Raw genomic sequence first — 12,490 nt, forward strand, 5'->3', positions numbered from 1 at the left:
GAGAAAAGAAAAAAACAAACAAAAAACAAAGCAAAACAAAACAAAAAAACTGTTAGTCTTAGGCAGAGCTGGTTTCATCAACAGAGAAGGAAAAAAAAAAGTCTTCCACTTACAGTTTACTTCCTCCTACTTCTTGGGGATCTCTGGCCTTCCTACCTATTACCCTCTCATTCCACCTTTTTCTTTTAGGAGAATTATGTTGCCTAGGGAAAGGGGCCGCTTTCTCATTCCATAACTGCCTCTGAGCTGATAAGGGGTGTCATTCCTAAATTGGTGAGGCAACATATTCTAACTCTCATATTGAGGGTCTCTGATCCAGAGGTCTTAAGTAGTAGCTGGAAGAAGCTGTGGCACTTGATGGAGTTTGGACAACAATTTGTAACTTAAAAGCCTTCATGCAGCTAGAGGCAAATCCAGCTACACAGTTACAGATGTAGGGAGCAAACAGCAGAAACAGAAAAATCAGAATTATTGTAATTAAGATAGTTTTCCACCATGTGGTACTAGTTGATATCTTCCAAACTGAAGCAACTGAAGCTTCAGGATTATCCATAGCCTGAATCATTGTGTTAATGTGTTTAGTAAAGTGAGTAACATTAGTGCCACTACCTGGTATATATGCACAACATTGGATATGAATAATGGCACAAGTTACTCCTTGTGTGACTGTTAGAATATCTAAGGCCAGTCTGTTTTGTAAAACCACCTTTCTAATTTGTATTTGTTCAGCATTAAGGGCTGAAATAGCTTTTTGAGAATCTTGTAAGTCTTGCTGAGTAGTTAGAGCATCAACTCGTAGCATAACCTCTGTAGTTCCCAGGGAGGGAACAAATATTGCAGCCAAATAACCATACCCATGAAATACAGACCTTATCCAGTGAGTGCTAAGATGTGGCAAATTAGCAGGTTTTTCTGGAGGCTCTGAAAATGTGAAGCCATGAGTAAAAGACCTAGGGTCCATCTTCCTATCCAGCCAGGGGCACGTCACACCCTTAGGTAAGAGCCCCACATATCCAGTAGGTCCCTTTTGGAGCAAGCCAGTGTGACTGAGGGATCCAGTCCCAATCAGTGCCTGGCCAGGCAAAAAGAGGACCTGAACTGGGGTTAGAAAACACAGAAATGATTATATTGCATATTTCTTGAGGCAAAACCCCCAATTGTTTCCAGTTATTATAATTAAGTTGTCAGCTAACTTCTGAGGATGGCTCTGTTTGTTCCCAGCATATGGGGTAGACATCAGGAGTCCCTTTTCAGGAGTTAGCCATATGACCTCATCCCATATTTGATAAACATCCATCTGTCTTCTTATGTGTAGCAAAATAGTCATTACACCAAGACAAAGTATCAGTTCAGTTCAGTTCATTCACTCAGTCATGTCCGACTCTTTGCAACCCCATGAATTGCAGCACGCCAGGCTTCCCTGTCCATCACCAACTCCCGGAGTTCACTCAGACTCACGCCCATCGAGTCAGTGATGCCATTCAGCCATCTCATCCTCTGTCGTCCCCTTTTCCTCCTGCCCCAATCCCTCCCAGCATCAGAGTCTTTGCCAATGAGTCAACTCTTCGCATGAGGTGGCCAAAGGACTGGAGCTTCAGCTTTAGCATCATTCCTTCCAAAGAAATCCCAGGGCTGATCTCCTTCAGAATGGACTGGTTGGATCTCCTTGCAGTCCAAGGGACTCTCAAGAGTCTTCTCCAACACCACAGTTCAAAAGCATCAATTCTTCGGCGCTCAGCCTTCTTCACAGTCCAACTCTCACATCCATACATGACCACTGGAAAAACCATAGCCTTGATTAGACGGACCTTAGTCGGCAAAGTAATGTCTCTGCTTTTGAATATACTATCTAGGTTGGTCATAACTTTTCTTCCAAGGAGTAAGCGTCTTTTAATTTCATGGCTGCAATCACCATCTACAGTGCTTTTGGAACCCCCAAAAATAAAGTCTGACACTGTTTCCACTGTTTCCCCATCTATTTCCCATGAAGTGATGGGACCAGATGCCATGATCTTTGTTTTCTGAATGTTGAGCTTTAGGCCAACTTTTTCACTCTCCTCTTTCACTTTCATCAAGAGGCTTTTTAGTTCCTCTTCACTTTCTGCCATAAGGGTGGTGTCATCTGCATATCTGAGATTATTGATATTTCTCCCGGCAATCTTGATTCCAGCTTGTGCTTCTTCCAGCCCAGTGTTTCTCATGATGTACTCTGCATAGAAGTTAAATAAGCAGGGTGACAGTATACAGCCTTGACGTACTCCTTTTCCTATTTGGAACCCGTCTGTTGTTCCATGTCCAGTTCTAACTGCTGCTTCCTGACCTGCAAAGTTAAAAGTCACATTATGTCTGTAGTTAAGGTAAAAACTGTAACACCAGTCCATTTTAGGATTGTTAGATGTCATTAGATTAAGAAGAGGCATCACATATAATTGTCGGTGAAGGTAGTTGCAGACATGGAGAAAGTCCTGTCCCTGAAGTGGAAACGGCCAAGATGGGAAGCCTTCAACCGATGAGGAAGGGTGTGCTCCACAGACCCAGCAATCAGACTGATTATGGAATGCAGTGGAGGAATGGGCCCAAGACAGGAAGGCCTTAAGGATCAAACTCAAACGGCAGACTCAGAAGTTTTGGAGTCAACAGAATCAGGCCCATATAGACTATCAGGCCCGCTAATAACCTTAAGAGCTTACAGTACTAGTAAAGCAATAGCAAAAAATACTCTTAGACAGTGTGGCCAGCCATATGCTACTACATCTAATTCTCTACTCAGGTATCCTATAGGTTGTTGGTGAGATCCTTGGGGTTGTGCCATAACTCCCGAGACCATAACTTTTCTTTCAGTGACAAACAAACTCTGACCCTGTGGGCAAGCTCAGAGTGGGAGCTTACTGAACAGTTTGAAGAGCCTTAAAAGCCTTTTGAGTATATGGAGACCAAACCAGTTTGTCGGTTTGGGCTTGCTGAGTTTCAGTTATAAGTTTATCTAAAGGCCGGGCAAATTCCCCGTAACCTGGAATCCAGATGCAGCAGTAGCTTGTGATGCCCACTTGTGATGCCCCCAAATCCTTTCAATTGTCTTAAAGTCATAGGTAGGGGATGTTTTAGTTTAGGCTTAATTCTCTTGAGGCATACGGCCCTCACCCCTTCGAATATGATTCAGTTCAGTTCAGTCACTCAGCAGTGTCTGACTCTCTGCGACCCCATGGACTGCAGCACGCCAGGCCTCCCTTTTCCATCACCAGCTACCGGAGCTTACTCAAACTCATGTCCATCGAGTCAGTGATACCATTCAACCATGTCATCCTTTGTTGTCCCCTTCTCCTCCTGTCTTCAATCTTTCCCAGCATCATGGTCTTTTCCAATGAGTCGGTTCTTTGCATCAGGTGGCCAAAGTATTGGAGTTTCAGCTTCAGCATCAGTCCTTCCAATGGATTTTCAGGACTGATTTCCTTTAGGATTGATGGCTTGGATCTCCTTGCAGTCCAAGGGACACTCAAGAGTCTTCTCCAACACCACGGTTCAAAAGCATCAATTTTTCAAGGCTCAGATTTTTAGGCCCAGATATTTAACAGATTGTTGACAAAGCTGAGCCTTTCCCCTTGATACTTTATAATTGCAGTCAGCCAAAAAGTTAGGCAGTCTTCTGAGTCTTCTGAGCAAACTTCCTCTGTCTCAGCACAGAACAGGATATCATCTATGTATTGTAACACCACTGTCTCAGGGCTATTGATGCTTTGTAGATCTCATGACAAACACTGTCCAAATAAGTGAGGGCTGTCACAAACCTGTGGGACAAAACTATCCAGGTTAACTGAGAAGCTGACTGGATAGGGTCTTCAAAGGCAAATAAAAATTGGCTTCCCTTCATCAATGGTATAGCATAGAAGGCATCTTTTAAATCAATTACTGAAAAGTATTTGGCTCATTCAGGAATTTCAGACAGTAGAGTATAAGGATTAGGCACGAGGAGGTGTAAAGAAAGCACAGCCTCACTTATATTTGTCGATCTTGAACTGGTCTCCATTTATCATTTGATTTTTCACTCCAAAAATAGGAGTGTTGCATGGACTGTTGAGATCAGCTCAGTTCAGTCACTCAGTCGTGTCTGACTCTGCAACCCCATGGACTGCACTACGCCAGGCCTCTCTGTCCATCACCAACTCCCAGAGTTTACCCAAACTCATGTACATTGAGTCGGTGATGCCATCCAACCATCTCATCCTCTGTCGTGCCCTTCTCCTCCTGCCCTCAATCTTTCCCAGCAACAGGGTCTTTTCAAATGAGTCAGCTCTTCACATAAGGTGGCCAAAGTATTGGGGTTTTCAGCTTCAACATCAGTCCTCCTGGGAGTCCAGGGGACTCTCAAGAGTCTTCTCCAACACCACAGTTCAAAAGCATCAATTCTCTGCACTCAGCTTTCTTTATAGTCCAACTCTCACATCCATACATGACTACTGGAAAAACCATAGCCTTGACTAGATGGACCTTTGTTGACGAAGTAACGTCTCTGCTTTTTAATATGCTGTCTAGGTTGGTCATAACTTTTCTTCCAAGGAGTAAGTGTCTTTTAATTTCATGGCTGCAATCACCATCTGCAGTGATTTTGGAGCCCAGAAAAATAAATAAATAAATAAATAAATAGCGAGCCATTGTTTCCACTGTTTCCCCATCTATTTGCCATGAAGTGATGGAACCAGATGCCATGATCTTTGTTTTCTGAATGTTGAGCTTTAAGCCAACTTTTTCCCTCTCCTCTTTCACTTTCATCAGGAGGCTCTTTAGTTCTTCTTCACTTTCTTCCATAAGGGTGGTGTCATCTGCATATCTGAGGTTATTGATATTTCTCCCAGCAATCTCGATTTCATCTTGTGCTTCACTCAGCCCAGCGTTTGTCATGATGTACTCTTCATATAAGTTAAATAAACATGGTGACAATATACAGTCTTGATGTACTCATTTTCCTATTTGGAACCAGTCTGTTGTTCCATGTCCAGTTCTAACTGTTGCTTCCTGACCTGCATACAGATTTCTCAAGAGACAGGTCAGGTGAGTTTATTGTGATCCACACAGTCAAAGGCTTTGGCATAGTCAATAAAGCAGAAATTGATGTTTCTCTGGAACTCTCTTGCTTTGCCAATGATCCAGCGGATGATGGCAATTTGATCTCTGGTTCTTCTGCCTTTTCTAAAACCAGCTTGAACATCTGGAAGTTCACAGTTCATGTATTGCTGAAGCTTGGCTTGGAGAACTTTGAGCATTACTCTACTAGCGTGTGAGATGAGTGCATTGTGCGGTAGTCTGAGCATTCTTTGGTATTGCCTTTCTTTGGTATTGGAATGAAAACTGACTTTTCCAGTCCTGTGACCATTGCTCAGTTTTCCACATTTGCTGGTATATTGAGTGCAGCACTTTAACAGCATCATCTTTTAGGATTTGAAAACACTCAGCTGGAATTCCATCACCTCCACTAGCTTTGTTTGTAGTGATGCTTCCTAAGGCCTTCTTGACTTCACTCTCCAGGATGTCTGGCTTTAGCTTAGTGATCACACCATCATGGTTATCTGGGTGATGAAGATCTTTTTGTATAGTTCTTCTGTGTATTCTTGACACCTCTTCTTAATATCTTCTGCTTCTGCTAGGTCCATACCATTTCTGTCCTTTTTTGAGCCCATCTTTGCATGAAATGTTCCCTTGGTATCTCTAATTTTCTTGAAGAGATCTCTATTCTTTCCCATTCTGTTGTTTTCCTCTATTTCTTTGCACTGATCACTGAGGAAGGCTTTCTTATCTCTCCTTGCTTTTCTTTGGAACTCTGCATTCAGATGGGTATATCTTTCCTTTTCTCCTTTGCTTTTCACTTCTCTTCACAGCTATTTGTAAGGCCTCCTAACAGAGAATTAATAGCCCCTGTTTCTTTGAAGTTTTAGTGATAAGTTTTAACCCTTCCTTAACCTCAGGTTTTAGAAGATACTGCTTCTTTTTTTTTTTTTTTTGATGAGATGGATGAAACTGGAGCCGATTATACAGAGTGAAGTAAGCCAGAAAGAAAAACACCAATACAGTATACTAACACATATATATGGAATTTAGGAAGATGGCAATGACGACCCTGTATGCAAGACAGGGAAAGAGACACAGATGTGTATAACGGACTTTTGGACTCAGAGGGAGAGGGAGAGGGTGGGATGATTTGGGAGAATGACATTCTAACATGTATACTATCATGTGAATTGAATCGCCAGTCTATGTCTGACGCAAGATGCAGCATGCTTGGGGCTGGTGCATGGGGATGACCCAGAAATTTGTTATGGGGAGGGAGGTGGGAGGGGGGTTCATGTTTGGGAATGCATGTAAGAATTAAAGATTTTAAAATGTAAAAAATAAAAAACTAAAAATAAAAAAAATTAAAAAAAAAAAAAAGATACTGCTTCTTATGTGGAAACATGTGTGGGTCTTTGAGCTTGGGAACAACAGGAATAACATTTTGTGCTCAACCCACAGTTTTTCCATCAACCCACACCCTAAGATTGACGTTTTGTTCAATTCATGGGAGAGAAAGAGGAGCCTTGATATTCATGAAAACAGAGGCATGGACTTCTCTCCTCCCTAAAAGGGGTGAGACACACTCTGTCATGATCAGAAACTCACGTGAAAACAGCACAGAGTCCAGTTGCAGCTTAGAGGACACCTGAAATGCTAACATTTGCCTCATCCCATTACAGTATTGGGGAGAAAGTGGACCAGGGGCTTCCGTAATCATAGAGTAAGTAGCCCAAGTGTCCAAAAGAAAATCGACTGATTTTCCTCCCACAGTTATTAATACCTGGGTTCCTCAGGTATAATTAGGAACAGAAGCTTGTGTGGGGACCCCCAGGCACCTTTAGTCCTGATTGTCGTGAGAGTCCAATCCCTCAGTGTGGTCCTTTGCAGACTGGACATGGACCCGGGGGTGGCTTAGAAGCCTGAGGGCAATCCCACTTGAGGTGCCCCTCCTTTCCGTAGTAATAGCAAATCCATCCTTTTCCACCTGGGTCCCTCTGGGCACTTTTCTCAGGCTGTCTCAGAACTGTTCTGACCACCCTATTAGGGCTTCAGTCCGTTCCTTGGTCTTCCTCTGCCTTTCCTTCCTCTCCTCATATTCCCTGCCATAATTAACTCTCTGAGCTAGTCGCAACAGACTATCTGAAGACGATTTGGTCCATATGCCTGTTTTAATAGCTTACGGCAGATATCTGGAGCTGACTGAGAAATCGTATCCTTTAAGATCATTCTTCCCTCTTCACTTTGGGGATCAAGTTCAGTGAATCTGTGAAGGGCTTCTCAAAGTCTATCTAAGAATTTACCAGGTGATTCCTTCTCTTCCTGTTCTATGTTTGCCAATTTGGCATCGTTTAAAGTCTTAGCACATGCTCACCTGAGTCCTTCAAGAGTACATCTGACAAAATGACTCATCCCATCTTCCTTTAGCTGTGTTATGGTCTCAGTCTGGGCCACTGCACTTCCAATCTGACCAGATCCTGGGACTCCCAACCTATGTCCTCAAAAACCTCATGGTCACCAGCAGTGCTTCAATTATGATAAAGACTCACACTCAGGTGGCAAGCCCCTGAGGCAGGCAGCCCCTGAGAGATGTTCCTGGAGCTAGAGCTCCGCCTAGCTACTGAACAACAAGAGCATGGATCGAAGTCCCTTGAAAGTCTGTGATCTGACAGGTTTGGTTAGTAGTTCTAATTTCTCAGGCAGTTATGAAGTAGTCAAAGAGACCAGGAAAAGGTGACTGAGAAAGGAAAGTTTGGTCCACACACCTCACCCATTTCTGGCCACTCCCCTTGCAGAGACGTTGGATGCCTCTTGGCACTGGCTGCTACTGCTGCAAAGTTACGTCAGTCATGTCCGACTCTGTGAGACTCCATGAACAGCAGCCCACCAGGCTCCCCCTTCCCTGGGATTCTCAAGGCAAGAACACTGGAGTGGGTTGCCATTTCCTTCTCCAATGCATGAAAGTGAAAGTGAAGTCACTGGTCGTGTTCGACTCTTAGTGATCCCATGGACTGCAGCCTACCAGGCTCCTCCCTCCATGGGATTTTCCAGGCAAGAGTACTGGAGTGGGTATAAACCCCCAACAAGGCTCCCCTTGGGGCTGCTTTCAGTCATTACGAGGCACCACAAACCCACAAACCAGGATTCAATGCTCACTTCCTGGCCAATTCCACGTTTCATTCATGTTGCTTTTACACAGCCAGGCACAGCGTAGAGTTAGTAAAGTCCAACAGGAAACGTGTTTACTAGGAGAGCAAAGAACTAGAGCTTCAAGCATCCTGACCTTGTCTTGAAGATCCCAGATGAGCCCTCAAGATAAAAGTTTGCTGCTGCCAGCTCTGTGTTATGCCAGGATTCGTGACCTCCAGAGGAGAGGATTTCCATCTAGGGTTACAGATGAGACTTGACTACTTGGAGTCTTTTGTGTAGCAAGGTTTTATTAAAATATAATAGAGATAGGGAAAGCTTCTGATATAGACATTAGAAGGGAACAGGAAACGGCCCCCTTGATAGTTTTTAGCAGGGTGTTTTATGTCTGTTAGAAAGTTATTAATCAGGTAAGAGAGACACCTTACCTGAGGCCAAAGGAGTTTCACCAGGCCCCACTCCCACAATATGCATTTTTGAGGTAGGATGGCACAAAGTGTGTCATCCTCAGCCATAAAACAATTGACATGAATACTGTTTTGTTGAGCCATTATCAGCCCAAGGGCGATCAGCATAAATGTGTATTGCCTATATCATTGTGAAGAGATTCTAGGTCATAGTAAATCTGAATTCTCTAACAATTCAGGGACCCAGTTTGATGGTTGCTTTGCCTCGTAGGATTTATAGGCTAGCCATTGTAACTGCGTACATGACTTTCATTTACATTCCTGCCCATGAATTCAATTACACAGTTGCATCTAACAGCAAGATAGGATGGAAAATACACTCCAATTTGTATCTATTAATTTTGATGAAGAGTTATCTATTCCTGCCACAATAATTTTTTTAGAATGACATTACTTATTACCTTATTTTGGGGGAAACTTAACGATCTCAAGCTTAAGATGGTGTTTCTCTATTTAAAACAGCTGAAACATTTTAGAAATCATGCTGTTAATATTAACTGTGGGGTTGTCTTATTCCTGTAATTCTCATGGAAAGAGATATTCTAAACAAATTAATGATTAATATCTTCAAGCAAATCCCCCAGTGACATCAACTGACCAGATCACAGATTCCCACCAAGCTCCCAGATTTCTGTTGAGTGAACTCTGATAATCAAGAAAGGATCCACTGCAAAATGTCATCATTTCCATGATCAAATAAAAAGATGAAAAAGACATAAATACCTCAGGAGGAACGCACATGTGCCAGGCATGCAAAAAGGGACACATGATCTAGTTGAAAGGAAAACCTGGAATATGCAAAGTGCCAAAAAGGGGGTTCCTACATTATTTTAAATAGAATTACAATGACCGGAAGAACAAGGGAGGTAAGAAATCCCCAATCTCAGTACTGTTCAAGTTTTACACACTTTTGTATTTTTAGTTTTGGACTTCAAGCTAAGCCCAGGACATTTTCCATTATGAAAAGACAATGCCCATAAGATTTCAATTCTCAAAATAGAGAAGTTATACAAAAACACTTCACTAAATTTAGATCAAAATTTATGCCTTTTATCTGAAGTTTATTATAGAAACATAACATCTTTATTTTATTAATATTATTATTATTACAGAAACACCTGGTTTCCCAGGTGGCCCTGAAGGGGAATCTGAGTTCTTGTTTATGAAGCTGAAGAATGAACCTCATGAACACACAAATACTCACAGTAGGAAGTGAATAGGATTTATTTTAGAGAAAAGAAAAGTACAAAGCTCTCAGCATAGACACTGAGAGGGGGTAAAGTTTTCCCCAAAAAGGTGGGACCTACAGCAGTTTAGGAGAATCCTTATGGATGGAGGAGACAGGTGAGCTATAGTCCATGGGGTAACAAAGAGTCAGACATGACTAAGCAACTAAGCATGGCACAGCACATTTCCTTACTAGTATTGATCTGTACATTTTTGGTTGGCTCCTGTCCTTAAAATATGTTATTTCTAACCGATCAGTTTAAAGGTCACAGTATTTAACATCTTTATGGCTTCTCTTGATCCTTGTATTAAATTGCAACCATTTTTCATACCCCTTGGCCATTTTACAATGGATCAGACTAAAGATTAAGTCACCAGTTGTTTTTCCATCAGGCATATGGAACAGAAGTTAATTATTGCCTTTTCTGGGATCTGAGTGCTAATAATTTATCAGACCAAGGACACATTCCAGGAATTTGGGGCAAAAGATATGGTTTTAGGTTAATGGAGCAAGATGTTTATTGAAAACAAGATAGAAGTCTCAGAGTCCCACACTGACTGCCTACCAATTTCTACCTCAGCACTTGTGGTAAAGAACCCACCTGCCAATGCAGGAGGCATAAGACATGGGTTGGAAGATACCCTGCAAGAGAGCATGGCAACCAACTCCGGTATTCTTGCCTGGAAAATCTCATGGACAGAGGAGCCTGGTGGGCTACAGTCCCTAGGATCACAAAGAGTGGAACACTACTGAAGTGACAGCATACACACACACACACACACACACACAGAAGCATATATGCAAAGAAGTAAGCACAAATTATTTTTAGTATGTGACACTTGGAATTATGCCTGTTGCAGAGTGGAAACCAATTTTGACTCCATGTTGGAAACTGTTTTATTGACTTGCTTTTCATTGCTTTTATTATTATAATCATGCTTAATAGATTGCCTCTTCCCTTCTGTCTGACTGTAAACTAAAGTGCCTTTTTCAGCTCATAGGGAGATAATCTGATCCGGCCTACCTGTGAATAGAAGAGCTTAGCACGCCCCTTCCAAAGGCTAGCCATTCTCTTGAAGATATTTTTTAAGACTGAAGACTCTTTCACTTTACTTCCCCACTGTCCCCCTCTCTATATATTCTGCCTTTTGATTTTAGTTCCTCATTGCTTCTTTCTCTCTAACTCTACAAAAGAACCTGGCATCCAGACCCTGACAAGATGGCTATTTCGAGGTGCCAACCTGCCATCTTCTCAGTCAGCTAGCTCCCCAAATAAAGTCCCTTCCTTGTGTTAAACCCTCATCTCTCAGATTTATTTACCTATTGTGTGATGAGTAGAGTGAGTTTGGACTTGGTAACATACAGACCTGGGACAAATCCCAGCTGTGTGATTAGTGGAAACACTAAGAAAACATTCCTATTCAGTTTGACAATTTTGCTTCTTTCAGCCTAGATTTCCACTGAAGGAAAGAAAACTTTTTTCCCATCCTTCTTGCTAAATCCCAACATGAGAAGAACAGTATGTCTCTTGGTTATAACAAGACAAATCTCTTTTAGAAGTTATAAATTTCCTTATCTTAGCATGTAATTTATCTGATGTTTTCACCTTAAAGGAGGTAATTGCTTACATTTCAAATGATCTTTTGAAATGGGAATCTGGCTTCTTGTTCATGGAGCTGAAGAATGAACTTCATGAACACACAAACACAGTAGCAAGCAAATAAGATTTATAAAGAAAAGTACAAAGCTCTCAGCACAGACACTGAGAAGGGGTAAAGTGCCCCTGAAAGGCAGAACTTACAGCAGTTTACATCCTTACTAGTATTGACGTATACATTTTTGTTTGGTTCCTGTCCTTAACATATGTCATTTCTAACCAATCAGTTTAAAATGCTTAACTTGCCATTTTTATAGATTCTGTTGATCCCCAGTTTCTAAGTCTTCTCAGGCATTGAATCACCATACCATGACCCTATCTTATTTAGATAGAAAATCATTAGGTAGGAGTTAAGGCCTGGGTTTCTCCTCCTAAAAATTCAGTTCCAATATCCACCTATTTTTTCAAACAAGTGTCTCACTCCAGTGTTCCAGTAAACTACAGCGGTACTTACTGTCCTGTTCCTTGACATTCAGAGGGATGCCTTCCTGGTCCAGAGGCCATAAAACACTCAAATCCAGGATAGGACAATCAGTAACTGGTATCCAGCTCATCAAGGGGGAAAACACCAGGTGGGCCATTAACTTAAAAATATATATATACATCTGGTTCTTGAACAATGGCCTGAGGTCATGAGAAAAGGTCAGGTGCTGGAGACTCAAAGTCTTAGGGAAATCCAAGGACTGGAAAATCAAAGAAAGCCACAAAATTTAAAAGCTGGAGATGCTGATTTTTAAGCTCATTGGTCAGGGACCCCTGAGCCAACCCACAATGATCAGGTCAATATTGGTAAAGATATAAACTGTTGTGATTCCTGTGGTTTCAGGACACTTTTCCTCCCTCTCAGTGTCTATGCTGGGAGCACTGTACTTCCATTCTCTGAAGTCAAACTCTGCCTGTGTGAGTGTCTCCATGTTTGTGGAGTTCATTCTTCAGCCTCGTGGGTGGAAC

At 42.1% G+C, this 12,490-nt stretch overlaps 1 pseudogene; it reads right to left on the reverse strand.

The window, feature by feature from the left end:
- Positions 1 to 295: 295 nt before the first annotated feature.
- LOC138421177 (endogenous retrovirus group PABLB member 1 Env polyprotein-like) lies at positions 296 to 12,093 on the reverse strand (annotated as a pseudogene).
- Between the last annotated feature and the right edge of the window lie 397 nt (positions 12,094 to 12,490).

The sequence above is a fragment of the Ovis canadensis genome, chromosome 15, assembly GCF_042477335.2.
Source record: "Ovis canadensis isolate MfBH-ARS-UI-01 breed Bighorn chromosome 15, ARS-UI_OviCan_v2, whole genome shotgun sequence".
Classification (NCBI taxonomy): domain Eukaryota; kingdom Metazoa; phylum Chordata; class Mammalia; order Artiodactyla; family Bovidae; genus Ovis; species Ovis canadensis.